The sequence below is a fragment of the Macaca nemestrina genome, chromosome 2 (genome assembly GCF_043159975.1).
Source record: "Macaca nemestrina isolate mMacNem1 chromosome 2, mMacNem.hap1, whole genome shotgun sequence".
Taxonomy (NCBI): Eukaryota; Metazoa; Chordata; class Mammalia; order Primates; family Cercopithecidae; genus Macaca; species Macaca nemestrina.
This window is the reverse complement of record NC_092126.1, coordinates 7,465,290-7,483,189: the sequence shown is the minus strand read 5'-3', so window position 1 is coordinate 7,483,189 and position 17,900 is coordinate 7,465,290. Positions and strand designations below refer to the sequence as shown.

At 36.3% G+C, this 17,900-nt stretch overlaps 1 pseudogene; it reads left to right on the top strand.

Moving 5' to 3' along the window:
* Positions 1 to 976: 976 nt before the first annotated feature.
* LOC105470857 (T-complex protein 1 subunit zeta-like) lies at positions 977 to 2,876 on the top strand (annotated as a pseudogene).
* The last annotated feature ends 15,024 nt before the right edge of the window (positions 2,877 to 17,900 follow it).

Genomic DNA, 17,900 nt, shown 5'->3' with positions numbered 1-17,900 from the left:
AGGCATACCTTAGATATTAGCAATTCAGTTCCAGATCACTGCCATAAAGTGAATTTTGCAATAAAGTGAGCCAGACAAAAATTTGGGTTTTCTTGTGCATATAAACGTGATGTTTGTGATATACTATATTCTATTAAGTGTGCAATAGTGTTATATCAACAAAACAATGTACGTACACCTTAAATAAAAATACTCTTGCTAAAAAATGCTAACCATCATCAGGGCCTTCAGCAGGTCCTAATTGTTTTGCTGGTGTAGGATCTTACGTCAACGTTGATGGTGGCTGACTGATCAGAGTGGTGGTTGCTGAAGGCTGGGGAAGCTGTGAGGGTTTCTTAAAATAAAACAATAATGAAGTTTGCTCCATCAGTTGACTCAAGAACATTCTTGTCCCAAAAGGAGTCTCTGTAGTGTGTGATGCTGTAAAACTGCTCTCAGAATTGAAGTTAGTCCTCCAAACCCTGCCACTGCTTTATCAACTAAGTTCATGTAATATTCTAAATCCTTTGCTGTCATTTCAAAATACTTACAGCACGTCCACCAGGAGTAGATTCCATCTTTAAAAAACAAAACACTTTTTTTGGCTCATTCATAAGAAACTCTTCACCCATTCAAGTTCTATCATGAACTTGCAGTAATAGAGTCACATCTTCAGAGTAGATTTAGCATAATTCTTGTGAACCCTAGGATTTTCAGAATGACGAATGAGATTTGGCTTCAACTTAAAATCACATCTGCATTAGCCCCTGACAAGAGAGTCAGCCTAGTCTTGGAAGCTTTGAAACTAGGAATTGACTTCCACTCTTTATGAAAGTTCTAGATGGCATCTTCTCCCCACAGGAGGTTGTTTTAAGTACACTAAAAATCTTCAGAAGACCCGGATAGTGGGAGGCACTATCCGGATCTTCTGTAGCCCGCGCTGGCCCTGGGATCTCAGCATAGGTCTGGCTCTTCCTCCTCTTGAGCAGCCGTGGCTGCCAGGAAGATCCAGAACCCCAAGGCTGGGGTGGCCCAAGTGCAGGTGGTTTTGGTGCTCAACATCAGTGTGGTGCCGGGGCTACAGGACATACTGAGGACCAACCTGGGATCCAAGGGCACCATGAGGACGCCTGTTTTTGGTGCTGGACAAATCAAACTTACTAAAGACAGCTATGTGCCGCGTCACAAAATGCAAATTCACGAACTGCAAATGCTATTAAATGTATTCTTAATAGCAAAAGTAGCAACAGCTCAGGATGATATAACCAGTGATGGTATGACTTACAGTGTCCTAATAATTAGAGAGCTACTGAAACAGTCCGACCTCTACATTTCTGAAGGCCTTCATCCCAGAATAATCACTGAAGGATTTGAGACTCCAAAGGAAAGGGCCCTTCAGTTCTTGGAACACGTCAAAGTAAGCAGAGAGATGCATTAGAAACACTTAAGAGATGTGACCAGTACATCTCTTCATACTAAAGTTCATGCTGAACTTGCAGACGTCTTCACATAGGCTGTAGTGGACTCCATTTTGGCCATTAAAAAACAAGATGAACCTATTGATCTCATAGAGATGAAAAATAAACCTGAAACTGATACAAGCTTAGAGGCCTGTTTTGGACCATGGAGCACGGCATCTTGATATGAAGAAAAGGGTGGAAGATGCATACATCCTCAAGTGTAGTGTGTCATTAGAATAAGAAAAAAGGAAGTAAATTCTGGCCTTTTTATTCACAAGAGTGAAGAAGAGAGAGGAAATAAATCATAAAATCAGAAAGAAAGTTCATTGAACATATAGTTAAAAAATAATAGAACTGGCCGGGCGCGTTGGCTCATGCCTGTAATCCCAGCACTTTGGGAGGCGGAGGCAGGCGGTTCACAAGGTCAGAAGATCGAGACCATCCTGGCTAACACGGTGAAACCTTGTCTCTACTTAAAAAAAACAAAAAAATTAGCAGGGTGTGGTGGTGGCGCCTGTGGTCCCAGCTACTCGGGAGGCTAAGGCAGGAGAATGGTGTGAACCCAGGAGGCAGAGCTTGCAGTGAGCTGAGATCGCGCCACTGCACTCCAGCCTGGGTGAGAGCGAGACTCTGTCTCAAAAAAAAAAAAAAAAAAAAAAATAGAACTGAAAAGGAAAATCTGCGGTGATTCAGATAAAGGACTTGTTGTTATTACCAAAAGGGAATTGATCTCTTTTCCTTAGACACTCTTGCAAAAGAAGGTGTAGTAGGTCTGCACAGAGCTAAAAGTAGAAATATGGACAGGCTGACTCTGGCTTGTGGCAGGGTAGCTCTGATTTATTTTGATGACCTAAATCCCAACTGCTTGGGACTTGCAGTTCTTGTGCATGAGTATATATTGAGAGAAGAGAAGTTCACCTTTATTGAGAAATGTAACAATCCTCACTCTGTCACATCATTGATCAAAGGATTGAATAAACACACACTCTCTCAAACCAAAGATGCCATCAGAGATGGCTTGAGGGCTGTCAGAAGAGCTATTAATGATGGCTGTGTAGTTCCAGGTGCTGGTGCTGTGGACGTGGCAATGGCAGAAGCCCTAATTAAATATAAGCCCAGTGTAAAGGGCAGTGAACAGCTTGGAGTTCAACCATTTACTGATGCATTGCTCGATTATTCCCAAGGTTCTTGCTCAGAATTCTGCTTTTGACCTTCAAGAACATTAGTTGAAATTCAAGCAGAATATTCAGAATCAGTCTGCTTGTGGATGTGGACCTCAACATAGGTGAACCAATGGTAGCAGCAGAAATAGGAGTATGGGATAACCATTGATTGAAGAAACAGCTTCTTCACTCCTGCACTGTGATTGCCACCAGCCTTCTCTTGGTTGTCGAGATCATGCAAGCTATTAATAGAATGTCTTCTCTGAAAGGTTAAGTTGAAGCTTTGCTGTATCTGAGTCTTAAAGACTCTGCAAAGTGATCCTGAGGAATATAGCTGTGGAATTTTTGTCCAAGCTTCCAATGGTTTTCAAAGGAATTTTCTTTTCCCATATGAAAAAAAGGAGAGAACACTGGAACCTAACAGAATTTTGAAGTTCTGAAATTACAATTACAGTATTTTTTTAATTGCACTGAAGTATGAGCACATAAAGCAGGTCCACGTCTGTCTTTTACCCAGTGAACAGGATATTTTGCTTTAGCTGCAGTTACATAAAATTCCATGTGAGAAAAGCATGTTATCTAGCTTATTATTAAATATTTATTGAAAAACAAATTTTAATGTTTAATAATTTCTTATGAGGATGTTTGTTAAATTATCCAACAGTGTCCTATTGTCATGTATTTAGGTTTAAATAAATTTTGTGCTAATATAAATAACACTTACGTAATTTAAGATTTTGAAAGCGTCCCTGTTAGTATAAATTTCTATTTGCAACCTTATTGGATCAGTTGGACTTTTCCTGCTTTTGAAATAGCTTTGCTACAATACTCCCCACAAAACATTAAGCTGTAGTAAATGAGAAGAAGAGTAAACTAGAGGCAAGGGAGTTGAGAGAGTTGCAAGGGACAAGTGGCAAAAATAGAAGAAGCAGAGGTAAAAGATGATGGATGGCATGGTGACTAAGGGCTAAGGCTATTGGGTGAAATACGAGATTCATAGCTGACCATATTTTCAAGCCTCTGAACTTTTTGCTTGTGCAGCATTATCCATCCCAAACCCTCTAGTGTCATATTTTTCTCACCCAAATTACTGTTCTCTCCTACATATTTCCACAAGATTGTTTATGTACAGTTGGTCTATTTCTGTAGTCCTCGAAGATGAAATTGTGTGATACTATGAACCACACCCATATAAGACAGTGAAGTAATTGATAAATGCTGTGTGTGTTCTCACTGCTCCAGCAACTGGCCATTCTCTGACCTCTTTCCTTCCACTTCAGCCTCCCCATTCCCTGAGACATCCCAATATTTGAGGGCTTAGCAGTTATCTTCAGTGAATGTGTAATAAATATTAAGTTAAAACCTCAAAACAAAAAATAAAATATATTGCTTAGTATCTAGCCACCTTTATCAGCTATCCTAGCAGATCTTTTGGCTAACTCGCTGCAACTTCTGTGTCAAGCACTTGCTGCCTCACCTTGTACTTTCGTGTTATGAAAATGACTTCTTTGCTTAAATCTCATGAACCAAACTTTTGCCAGCTTCTGACTTTTCTTCTTTAGCCTCCTCACCTCAGTGTATAGTATCTTATGGATCATTGTATGGTCTTGCTCTGGATTAGGCTTTGGTTTAAGGGAATGTTGTGACTTGCTTGATCCTCTATCCAGACTTCTCGAACTTTCTCCATACCAGCAATATAGCAGATTTACTTTTTTATTTGTGTGTTCACTGGAATGGCACTTTTAACAACCTTCAGTAATTTTTCCTTTGCAATCATAATTTGGCTAAAGGTTGGAACAAGAGACCTAGCTTTGGGCCTATTTCAGCTTTCAACCTGTCTTCCCCTCACTTAATCCTTTCTATTTTTTGATTGAAAGTGAGAGGCATGTGACTCTTCCATTCATGTGAACACTTAGAGGCCATTTTAGGGTTATTATTTGGCTCTATTTTATTTTATTTTTAATTTATTTATTTTTGAGGCAGAGTCTCACTCTATCACCCAGGCTGGAGTATAGTGGCACAATCTTGGTTCACTGCAACTTCTGCCTCCCAGGTTCAAGCGATTCTCCTGCCTCAGCCTCCTGAGTAGCTGGAACCATACAAAGCTAATTTTTGTATTTTTAGTAGAGACACGGTTTTACCATGTTGGCCAGGCTGCTCTCAGACTCCTGACCTCAAGTGATCTGCCCGCCTCAACCTCCCAAATTGATGGGATTACAGGCATGAGCCACAGTGCCCAGCCTGGCTCAATTTTAATATTGGGATGTCTCAGGGAATAGGGAGGCTGAAGTGGAAGGAAAGAGGTCAGAGAATGGCCAGTTAGTGGAGCAGTCAGAACACACACAGCATTTATCAATTACTTCACTGTCTTATATGGGTGTGGTTCATGGTGCCCCAAAGCAATAACAGCAAAGATTACTGATCACAGATCACCATAATAGATATCATAATTATGAAGAAGTTTGACATATTGCTAGAGTCACCAATATGTGACACAGAGACAAAAATCTGAGCACTTGCTGTTGGAAGAACGGCACTGATACACAGATAGCCTGGTACCACACAGAGTTGTTACAAACTTCCAATTTGTAAAAAACACAGCATCTGCCAAGCACAATAAAGTGAAATGAAATAAAACAAGATGTGCCTCTTCTGCCAAAAACTGGAACATTTTTCAAAAATTTAAAGTGAATCTTAAAATGTATACATTTTTATTTTTGTTAATAAAAACTTCCTTGAGTAGGCTCAGATTTGTCGTCATAAGAATATTTTTGTTTTGATTTCATTCCAACATTGAAATTAAACCGTTTCCTAAGAATACCAGCTGCCATGAGGGATTCGTGATCTGAAAGTACCACAGAAAGCAAAGAACAGAAAATGAAAACATGGCGATTAAATGTCCATTGGATGAGTCATGTAATGGTTGCCCTGAAAGAACCTGAAAATGAAACATCCCTAAAACTATGAGAAGCTAAAAAAAAAAGTGCTGTCTAAATATACACTTGCCAGTAAATGCGTGTAACAGCAGACTCCAGCGTGGGCATGAACCAATATTAAATTAACAACCACAGAAGAAGCTCTATTGATTAGCCTATTGCCTCCTCCGTAATGCCAGTACTTAAATCTGAGCACAAACACTAGTGAACAGGGTTAGGTTGTACTTTACAGTGATTGGCAGCACTGTGGGAAGTCAGAGGCCAATGTTTGCTCATTCTAATATGTTAAGAACCTTTTTCCCTCCCAACATCACCATGGAAAGCTGTCCTCCGGGAAAATCATAGGTAGATCTAGATCCATCACATTTTGACTACAACTGTGGTTATAGTTAAACAGTGATTTAGTATTTTACAAAATCTAAACGATGTTGACTACTAATAATATGTTACTAATTATATTTTTGGAGAAATCTTACTGTCGAAACTAGGACTAAACCAACTTATAAGAACTTAAGAAAGACGTGCCAAATAACACTAATAAGCAATGAGTCTTATTCCACGGATTCTTTTTTTTTTTTACACAATTCTCTCTAAAGGGCAATTGTTGGATAGCAGATGGAGGTTGTTACGGCATTGACCTCAAAGGTTAATGATGTATCTTTAAGTATTCATTACACAACTTTAACAATGCCTTACACAGTGAAACATTTTAAAGTTTTCAAAGGGCTTTCACCTTGACCGCTGATTATATTGTGAAGGACTGAGTAATGTACAGTGTCTCAGCATATTTTTTTCTTCACAGCATAATCCTGACATGTTTAAATATGCTGTAAAAGTATATTGGATGAATTAACAAATTTGGTCCACACAACAAACTATGTTAGGCAAACACAGAAGAATTAGTATACAATTTTACGTATCTAGAAACAGTTTTAGTGATTTGCTAGGATGTCTTAACTATAGATAAAATCCTGAGAAGGAGTAAAGAAGTGAAACAGCCAACAAAAATCTATAGACATGGAAATTTTCAAAGAACACGTACATTTATTTCAACACTGTTATTATACTTATCAGAAATGATCAATAAAATATAGTAGACGAATGGAAGCATCAAATCAGGATTCATTTTTTTTTTCAGTTTTTAGATTTTACTATTTGTACCCTGTGATATAACTTAGTTTGTGGTTGGTTGTTTGTTTGTTTTTATCCACAGGGGCCAACATCACTAACTTTTTTGTGTGTTCACTTTGAGGATTTATCTTTATCTTTGAAGGGTTAAGGAAGATCATATTTGAATCTTTCTTAAACCCTTTTATGTCTTAAGTAAAGTAACATTTCCACTGAGTCTTAAAAGATAAATGGGTTTGAATACCAGTTTTAATATTGGGCGAAGAGTTTTTCAAATCTAGAAAACCACATGAGCAAAGTCCCGATGTGAGAAACCACTGAGGATATACAGGGAAAGTAAGTTTGGTAGATTCATGAAATACATGGAAAGAAAAAGTTTCATGTGTGAGAATTACATTATGAAGCACCTTGAACACCAAACACAGCACTTTGTCCCGTGAACAGTAGGAAGCTACAGTTGGTTATTGAGCAGAAGAGTTGCAGTGTAGGTCACTGTTTTGTTTTTAATAATAATGAGTTCATAGTCATATCCGTGCTATAGCGTGACCACCTTGGTGACAATGACAGAAAAGAAGGGTGTGTGTGTGTGTGTTGGAAGACAGGACTAGAGTAAGAAACTGGGACAGGATTACCATCTGAAAGGTGGTATTTCAATAGTCCAATTAAAATGGAAAACGAACCTACTACTTGCTAACTTGCTAGGTATGTAAACTAGGACAAATTACTTCCCTCTAAGCCTTGTTTTCCTCATTTGTATCCTATAGAATTATTGCTATAATTAAGTGAGAACTTGTATATACTACAATTATTAGCACCATGCCAGATATATCGTGGCTATTTCATAAATATTTATAATTATTATATCAAGCCAATTAAAATATGTTTTTTGAGAGAGGAGGACTTTAAAATTTCTTATTATTATTGTGTATTTGTTTTCATTGACAAAAAGTGTATATATTTATGAGGTAAAATGTGATGTTTTGATATCTGCACATGGTGTGGAATGCTTATGTTAGAGTTAGCTTGAAGTCAGAATTATCAGAAATGATCAACAAAACATAGTAGACACATGGAAGCCTCAAATCAGAATTCTTTTTTTTTTTTCAGTTTTTAGATTTTACTATTTATACCCTGTGATATAACTTAGTTTGTTGTTAATTAGCTTGAAGTCAAGCTAATTAACATATTCTTCACTTCATATGATCATTATTTTTTTGTGTGATGAAAACATTTAAAATCTTTCTTAGCATTTCAAATATACAGTACATTATAATTATAGTCACCATGCTATATGATAGTTCTCCAGAATTTATTCCTCTAATGGATATGTTTCGGTAAAATATTTTTGTTTTTTCTCAATAAAACTTTCTTTCATAGCTGGGATATCCTATTTGACAAAGGTAACAACGCACATCCACACCGTCTTTCCTAAGACTATCCTCTTGGCCACTCTCAGCTAAGAAAGCTTGGCTAAGGGGGCCTATAACAGTGAGGTCATGTTGTCACCGGGAGCTTCTGCTATTCTGCACTATACAACCAGAAAGACAGCAAACCTATGAAAGAACACCCTGCTATGGTTGAGAAGCCAGGCATGAGCTCTGCATATTTGTTCTCCTCCCACAGTGAGTCAACCATGATGTTCACTCATTGAGGAGTGTTTGCAGACACTTGGTGTTAATTTATCTTCTTGCATTTCTTTGACCCAACCTGTATATAAGATGGAATGGTGAGACTATTTTTTATTATTTACCACGTTTCTCCTCCTTAAATGGTGGAGGCCTTCTCATGCTGGAGACCAAATAGGAACTGTGACACATTTCAATGACTGGAAATGGTAAGACCGGAACAGTTATGTGTTAGGAACAAAGTATGCAGCAAGCTTTTATGGTCAAGGAGATTCTATTCTACCTTTAGGACTGGTTTTATCTTAGCAGTACCCAAGAATGATTATATGCTGGTCCTAGAATGTACAATAAATGCACACAGTATTGGAAAGTATTAATTTTTATTGTTGTCATCCATAACTAAAAAACAGTGACCTGTTATGGACAGACAATGTATTAAAAGACAGAACATTGAGATAAATAATATTATTTAATCCACACACTTACTAAACACTAGCCATATACCAGGCCCCTATAGTGTGTTGTTGGAATTCCAACATGGCTATGCAATAGTTCCTTCACTTAAAGTATTTTGAATGGAAAGATCCCTCTAAGGAATAGGCTTGGTGAATAGTAATAACTAAGTAATCCTTCTGGCCTTTAATTAATAAATTTATAGTTAAACAGGATTCATATTAACTTCATTTCATTTTATCCAAGAAGACTTAGTACTCATTGGAAATATGACTTTGCATATTTTATTTCTTTTTGGGGACACTCATATTTCTTAGACTGCTGGAAAGATGGAAGAGTTGTGTTTTTCTCTCTAAGGTATCAACTTGGTGATTTCCCCTCAGTCTTGTACAGATAAATACATTTTGACATTTGGTTGGGTTGTCTTCTTCAGTCAGATTGGCATTACCAATCCCTTGAGAGTTCATAAACAGAGAAAAGAAGGAGGCAAGGGAGTAATAAGAATCAAAATGTAAAGAATTTGATTCTCACGATGAAGACTAAAAATATGCTTAGGTTTATTTTCCACTTGTTAACTGAACGATTAAAGAAGGAAAAAGTATTTCTTTGTTCTCGAGTTTATTTTTCTGCCTGTCCTAAGACACAACTCCATGTTTGCATACATCTTTGTGGTTGGAAGAATGTTATTTGAGAAAGCATTCCTTTTAATAAAGTTTGGTCATGTAAGCCACTTTGTTATGAAATACAGTACACATTCTTGTTTTATTCATGTCAAATTTTCATCAAGGACATAAAAAATTATAGGTTCAGAGAAAGGCAAAAAATACCCAAATCTCTACATTTAATACTAAACATTGTATTGAAGTAATCAATCAAACTATTCAGTGTTAGCCATATTACTGAAAAAGGCCAATATTAAGGCCAAACAGTCCCCCTATTAATGTCTTGGGAATTCATGGGGAACTCTGATGTCTGTGGTTGGTGGTGACAGTTTGAGATTAGTATTTTAGTATTGTAATTTCCCAGAGTTGCTTCGGAAAAAAAAAGATAAGACTCCATTCTACTTGTGAAGTGTATTAAAATTCTAGGGTTGAATCTATTCAATTTTTCCACCTGTATATTTGATGTTAGAATATGTTTAACTTCCTTAAAAAGTGCTCTGATGATTGTTGCAGGGATATCATCAGCTGATTCTTTCATTTGAGAAGCATCTCTTCTTCTGATTTCTGCCATGAAGTAGAAGGGGAATTAGATCTAAGTATGCTTTAGCAACTAGCTAAATATATAGTTCCAATTATATTAACTCAAAAGATTAATATTTGTTTTTGTTAGACCCAACAGGGTATGTTAAATGAAGCTCCACATTTTGGTCAATCTCCATCTGTTATTAACACTATGTTGACAAATTTTCCACTGATTAAGGTACCACTAGTCAATGTACTGGAATTAACTTATTACCTGGAAAAGTCACACTTGATATTTACACACATATAAGCTTCTAGTTAATGTAAGCCCGACTAGTCCACTGGAAACATGAGGACATTTCACTCAAGTTGGAGAAAATAGTTATTTTCTAATTCAAGAGGCAATTGTATCAGTATAGATGGAGGAGACATGAGGAGGTATTTTTAGGAAAATTGCCAAAGTCTAACTAATATTCTTGGTAGAATGGTAGAATGTCTCATCAACTTTTTGGAACAGTAAATCCATTTCAGCAATTCATCCATTTACATAGGCTTCAAAGTATAATCTGTGATTATTAGTCATTGGTTTAAAAATCTCTGAATGAATTAGACAGACATTTAATCATATAATAAGAAATAAGATGTTAGAACATCCTAAACACATTGTTTATGCTTCTTTGCCTGACCTCTGCTGTCAAAAAGCCACGACAGCTGTTTGGTTTCGAGTGTATCCAATCCAGTGAAGTGGCAAAAATCCTTTTAGAACAAGTTAGATTGCTTCTCTTTTGTTCTACTACCTATTGTACGCACAAGCGTCATCTCTTTAGATGAGATAGCCACATTTGCAATAACTAGTTCGTTCTTTTTCTTGGGCTGAATTTGAATATTTCCTGTTTATGGCAGTATGGAAACATTTCTAGTATCTGGAAAAGCCTTGGACTTTCACTCCAGAAAGTAGCCCAAGAGGCTGTGCTTTTGTCTTTGCCTCCTATCTGATGACATTTCTGTACAGAACAAGTCTACTCCTAAAGGCTGATGGGAAAATAGAAGCATGGCCATCAGAAGCCTACTTCTAGACATTTTTTTTTTTTTGCCAGGGCCCAAAGTCCTTTGAAAGAAAAGAGGAGTTTTTCCTGCAAATTTATCCAAACAGGTTTTCCTATGACACGAGTTGCTACACTTTCCTTTCACTCCCTTACCTATTTCCACTACGAAGAAATGACTTCATTGAACTTTCCCCAATGAATCTGTCACCCAGAACAGTCATTCTTTAAAACAGAAAGGCAACATATGTAAGGACAGTCTTTTGAGACTAATGTAAACTTTTAATTTCTTGCCCAAGTGTATTATTAAATAATAGTTAATCTCCTGAATAACACTTCGGGCTACTTTGCCACTCAGAAGAGAGAATTACCAGAAGGAGCTCTGATGGCCACGACTCAGATTTAGTTACAGAAAGAGGCCAATGACCTTTGGAGAACAGAATGACATGCATGTTATTTAAGCAGACACTTGAATTCATCAGGCATACAGTCATATTTTAAAATATCATATTTTAATAAAATCAATACCTCATATAATTATTAATCATTATAGTTATAGATAAAATATATTGACCCACTATGTGCTGGCACTGTGCCATGTGCTTTATCTACATTTATTTTCTTTAATTATAATAGCATTAATCTTATGAGATAGGTATATTATCTGTCTTTCCATTTTAAAAACAAAAAGATGGGGTGGCCAAATAATCTAGTAACAATAAAAATGCATATCCAATGTTTATTATTTGCCAGGCCATGTTTAATTATACTTAATGATATTATAAATATAACATTAATAATAAATATAAATATAATGTTTTTATAATAAAATAAAATAAATATAACATAAATATAATATGAATTATATTAACTCATTGAATCTGCAATAAAACCCCATTGAGTAGGTATTATAATTAGTCCCAACTTTAAGGCAAGGCAGTAGAAAGGCACAAGAAAGGTTAAGTAATTGCTCAAAGTCTCAGCTAGTAAGTGGTGGAGTTGTGACTGAAATGCTGACAGTCTGGTTCCTCAGGCTATCCTCTTACCACTGCATTGTACTGTCTCTGCCTTTCCACGCAATCAATTACTAATGATTTCTGTCTGGTTAGTGGTAGCCATGGGCCTTAATTTAAAGTCTGTGCTCTTAATTACTATTTACTCTATTGCCTCTCATTTAGTGTGCTTAATACAAAGTTCTGTGTTTTTCATTGTACATACCAGTGGGAGAGGAGCGTGCAGAGATCATCTTTGTCCTTGGAAAGTTTACTGTTGGGTAAGGAAACTGTGTTATCTCTAAAAACGGGGTGTACTCATCCAACTAAAATCAGAATGAATTCTACAAATGATAACTCTAGGATCATTAGAGACCCTCCATGACTCCAATCACTTTGACTCCTACAACTCTTAGGACTTCTACACTCCTATGGGACTCCTGTAACTTTGAGTATTGAATGAGCAAAGGGGGTCTCCACTGAAGACATTTGTAGAGGTTATTTCCTATAAGAACTGTTATAATTATTAACAAGTGAGCTAGTGCTGAAGGTTGTACCCTGTCACTACAAAAAAAAGGCAAATGGCTGAACTAATGATTGGCAGTGAAAAGGACAAATCTGCCATTAGGGGTAATACCAGCTTCAAAGTGCTAGCCTCCTTCTTTCCTAGGAGAGGAAATGACGACGGGACATGAAGGAATTAATGAGGATTCCAAACTTTAATTCCAATGTGTATGGTCCCCAAATATTCTCTGTGAACAAAATGTAGTTTACTGAAGGAAAAGTAATTTCTTTCTGGAGACACAAAATAACATTGAGGGAAAAGTGGAGAGGAAAAGATATTTTTGAGAGAATAAAATCCTGAAAGTTTTGGTAAGTTTATATCTGATAAAACTGTAAACGTTATGATAGAAATAACACTAAACTCGGAATCAGATGCCCAAGTTCAAGTTCTCACTGAAATCTTAGAATTTATTCTCATAGATAAAATATTACCGTAATTAGTAGATTTTTATTAAAGTGACATTTTCTCGCAGCCTTTCTCTATTTAGTTCACAGCAGCCTCTTCCTTTTCTGAGCTCCTATAGTTCATATGATTCACCTAAACTGTCTATATTATATTATATACTATCATATAGTATTATTTACTGGACTATGTATTACTATGCCATTTAATTCAATTTCATTATTAAGTTATTTAAGGGTGGGGATTATGAATTTTACCTCTTTTCAGTTCCTGTTCTTTGTCAAAAGTGGTTGTTCAGTAATTGTTGATGGATTGAGATTAGGGCTCCGTTAGAAAGGTACTCATAAAGTCAGTGTTTTCCAAACAAATCAGTGGAATTAAAGTTTATTATTTACTTACCGATAATAACGAACCATCATGAATGCGTAAACCGGAAACATCACTTTATCCCAGTAGTTGCAACCAATTGTAATAATGTAAATATGGTGATATATACAATTACTAATTGTCAGTTAATGTAAGTTTATTCTTTGTGTAATCACAGTTTATTCTTTGTAATAATGTAAATATGGTGATATATACAATTACTAATTGTCAGTTAATGTAAGTTTATTCTTTGTGTAATCACAGTAGTCTTTTTTCTTAAAGATGAAATTTTTCAGCATTGACACTTTTAATAAATGATGTATTTACACTGGTAATCATATGGTAGAAAAAAACTATTTTTTGAATGACTTTTTATAAAAAATAAAAGTCAGAAAAAAGAATTGTAATTTAAATCCTGATTCTCCTGGGAGGTTTTTGTTTCTCATCGCAGTTTGAAGTGAGAAAACGTGTTTTCAATCTAACTCTTACAATGTAGGGTACCATATAGATCAATATAACATGGAGGTTTCAGTTATATACTAGGATAGTGGAAAGAGCGCTCTACCGAGACTGGAGATCTGATTAGAAACCCCAGTATTATTGACTACTTTTTGTGTGATGTTGGGTAAATACCTGTATAACAATCTCTTCCAACAAAAATACACTGGGATTCCTCACGATACAAAATTCGCATTCTTACTTCTACCTTTGGTCCCAATATGCTATTTCTCTGTCATCCTGGGACATTACATTGCTATCTAAGAGTTACTCACCCTGGAATGAAAACTGCAAGTTCATAAATAAAACAATGTAAGGTTGAAATAGCCTTAGTGCTATAAAGAGCTGCAGAGTCTTATGACAGATATATTTATATACATATAGTGACTGTGTAATAAATGATCTTGGCAGCTTAGGCATCAGATAGTTGACTAGGTCAAAGTGGGTGGTTTTGCTTGATGCTATTTACCTATTTTTCCCTCGTGCAATTTTATTTGCTTTGGGTAAGTTCTTCTTAATAAATGTTCTCAAGTCAGAAATAGAACGTCCTCGTCCTGCCTCCACTGCTTAATAGTTCATTACATTGGGTAAGTCACATGTTCTCTTTGAGCTTTAGTTCTCCAACTCTAAAATAAGGATAATAATGTCTAGTTAACATAATTTTCATGAATATTAAATGAGCACTTATCAATTAGTACTTACACACTAATAAGTATTTCCAAATTTGAGGGATGATAATGATAATGACACTTTGCAGAGAATAAAAAATTTGAGGATGATACAGTAACTCCTTCAGGTGTTCATCCTTAATTAGGTGATTGTACAATATTCTAAATAAAATACCAGCAGTTTTGAAATTGTGGTAGCTTCACAATTTTACAAACCTACTTTTAAACTTGGACTTTTAATGCAGTATTTGCCTTAATAAGAAGGAATTATCCACCTGAATATAACATATTTACTTGATTATAAATCAATAATACTATTACAACTGCTACCACTATCACTACAAGGATAATAATAGTATTTTTGATAATGTAAATATCACAATATTCAAGAATGATCATCCCTCAAAATGTATTAAACCTAAAGCAATCTTTCTGTTTTCTAAGAGTACGATTATTATATATAGAGAAATGTTTGCTTAATATCTTTTATTTCAGATGTTGTGAAATGGGGTAGAGTAATTATTCTTTGCATCCAAAGGATATCAAGAATGACTCAGGACAAATGTACACCTATTGGGCTACTATAAGAAAGGCAGGAATAATCAAGAAGAGAGCTCTTTCTTATTTGGACTGAAGCTACCTTAGCTTCAACAGGAGAATACCTAGGCGAGGGGTTGATCAGTGCAGCAAACCACCATGGCACATGTTTACCTGTGTCACAAATCTACACATCCTGCAGGTGTAACCCAGGACTTAAAATAAAAGTTGATGGGGAATAAAAAAAAGAAAAAGAAAAAGGGAGAATCAAGCCCAGTGAAAACATAGGTCTTAACAGAGACTTAAATCAGAAGTCTAAAAAATTTCACTGGATTTTTCAATACCTGCTCAGAAGCTGATCATTTTGAACAGCTGAGGTTGAACCACAGAACTCTGGGACTAACTAGCATTTTCACAACTCAACTTGTTCACATTTCAATGCTTCTGAGCCATATTTAGCCAAAGAGAGTGTGTCAGTTGCTTGCTTAGACGCTCATGCAGTCAGGTCACTAGAATCCAAGGATTTGGCAGCCTGTCTTCATGAGCAACCTCCACTACTGAAATGTATGACTTCAGTTTCAAGACTCTTGAGAAGTAAATAATGGCAAAATAACTAAATAACTAAAATAACTAAATAACTGTTTTTGTTTTTTTTTTTCCTGAGACAGAGTCTCGCTCTGTCGCCCAGGCTGGAGTGCAGTGGCGCGATCTTGGCTCACTGCAAGCTCTGCCTCCTGGGTTCATGCCATTCTCCTGCCTCAGCCTCCTGAGTAGCTGGGCCCGGCTGATTTTTTGTATTTTTAGTAGAGACGGGGTTTCACCATGTTAGCCAGGATGCTCTCGATCTCCTAACCTCATGATCTGCCCGCCTCTGCCTCCCAAAGTGCTGGGATTACAGGCGTGAGCCACCGCGCCCGGCCACTAAAGATACTAAAAATATTAATGAGGAAATCAATTGTTACCGATTTTCTTCTGAAAGATGGCTGGAGAGGCAGTGACTGCTATTCAGCTACTCTGGGTCTGTTGTTAGAGCCTGTAGAGGGGCTTTAGCAGGATTAAGCAATGTTGACAGACATATGCAAGTGAAGTCTCTAGTATGTGTTTCCGTGCTATGATTCAGCTCAAAAACGGGGCAGAGAAAATTTACAGAAAGCTTAAAGTTGCAAAAACATTCCAGTTTTTGATTGCTAAGCAGAAGTATCTGAGGGTATCTAAGTTTTAAAAATGAAGTGCTCTGTTCTGTAAAGTTTGTTAGAGCATTTTTAAATATGTGAGCTAACGTAAAAATATAACAGATGTCATAAACAGATAGGGAATTTGTTTTTATATGAAAAACTACTAGGGATGTGATTATTTGTCTAAAGTTGATTAAGAGGCAGAATCACCAAAACTTAAGAAGACATATCCTAGATAGTAACTGGCCAGGAAGATAAAGAAAGTAAATCTTTGTGTTGTTTTTGTTTTTAAGCGAGAAAGTGATTCTGACCCACCTACCAAGTTATTACATTGGGCTCTGGTTTTTAACAACATAGCATATATCAAGATCACCCGTGAAACAAAACAAAATAATAAAAAAAAGGGGAGGCAAGTTCCTACCTCCAAAATCTCTGACTCAAAACAATTGATGTAAGGCCCTGGAGACAGGCCCAGTTAAACCAATTTGTTTAGTTCACAGAAGATGTATCCATACAAAAACACATTCTTTTTGGATTGTTTTCACACCCTAACTTCATATCATTCATATTATTTTGATGAGGTATTTAACCAAATTACTTTTCACTTACCTTGCTTCTCTACTAGGTTATAAGAAAAGTAATTGGGATTATCAAGTACACTTTACTGAAGTGTTACGGACAACGGCCTTCTCTGTTAATTTCTTTACAAAAGAAAGTTTTCTGAAAGTCAGCTAAGGGTCAGACACTGTGCTAAGTTTGCAGGTTTAAAACTCAACAACAGCCAGCTCCTGACCTCCAGGAGTTCACAGTTTAGTTGCAGACAAACAGGTCAAGTGCATGAGCAGTCAGAATCAATGTTTTTCTTCTTGGCACTCACAGAGTCCTTTATACTAATTTAAAAATTCTCAATGTATTCTGTCTTTTGTGGCTATATCCACATCTATCTCCTCAAGCAGATTGAAATTTTCCTGAGGGCGGAGATAGCTACAGTCCCATAGGTCTGTTGGTACCAATATATAATAAGGATAAGTAAATTAAAACTGATGAAAGCAATTAAGCAAATACCTTGCAGATGCAATTGTTGATAGAAAGTCAACTCAACTTTGCATAATGATGTAAGAGTTACTTAAATCCCAAACTGGATTTGTTCTTCTATGTCTCTGCATCCAAATCCAAAGAGACCTGTACCAAGGACACAGAATCTGACTGATGATATGTCAAGAATTGCATTCTTCAAGATTTTTACTTTTATTTATTTACTTAAGTAAAATCAACATTTCTCTCCTGGACTATTGCAAAAATGATATGCTTTCAGGTACTTATTTTCTCTCACCAGGTCTTCCACTCTTTCTCCAAGGCTATCTTCCTAAAGAGCAAATTTGATCTTTTCTCATGCTTAGAAACCCCTTTTGACATCCCATTTCTTATCAGATAAAATCCAAACACCTCAGCAGATGAATTTCTTCTTCTTGCCACAGCTTATATCCCCAGACATGGCCATCTGCAACCCCTCTCCCCACTGTCCTTCAAATGCATCAGGCTTCTTAAATATCTCGTATCTTGCCACGTCCTGCTCTTCCCTTTTAGGAGGCCCCTTCTCATTTTTATTCCTGATGAAGTCTTAATCAGGCTGCAAACCAATCCCCAATACTATATTTGTGACACATTCCTGAATTATCTCTCCAAAATTAGTATTTCTATCTCTGTACGGTGAAGTTCAAATTTC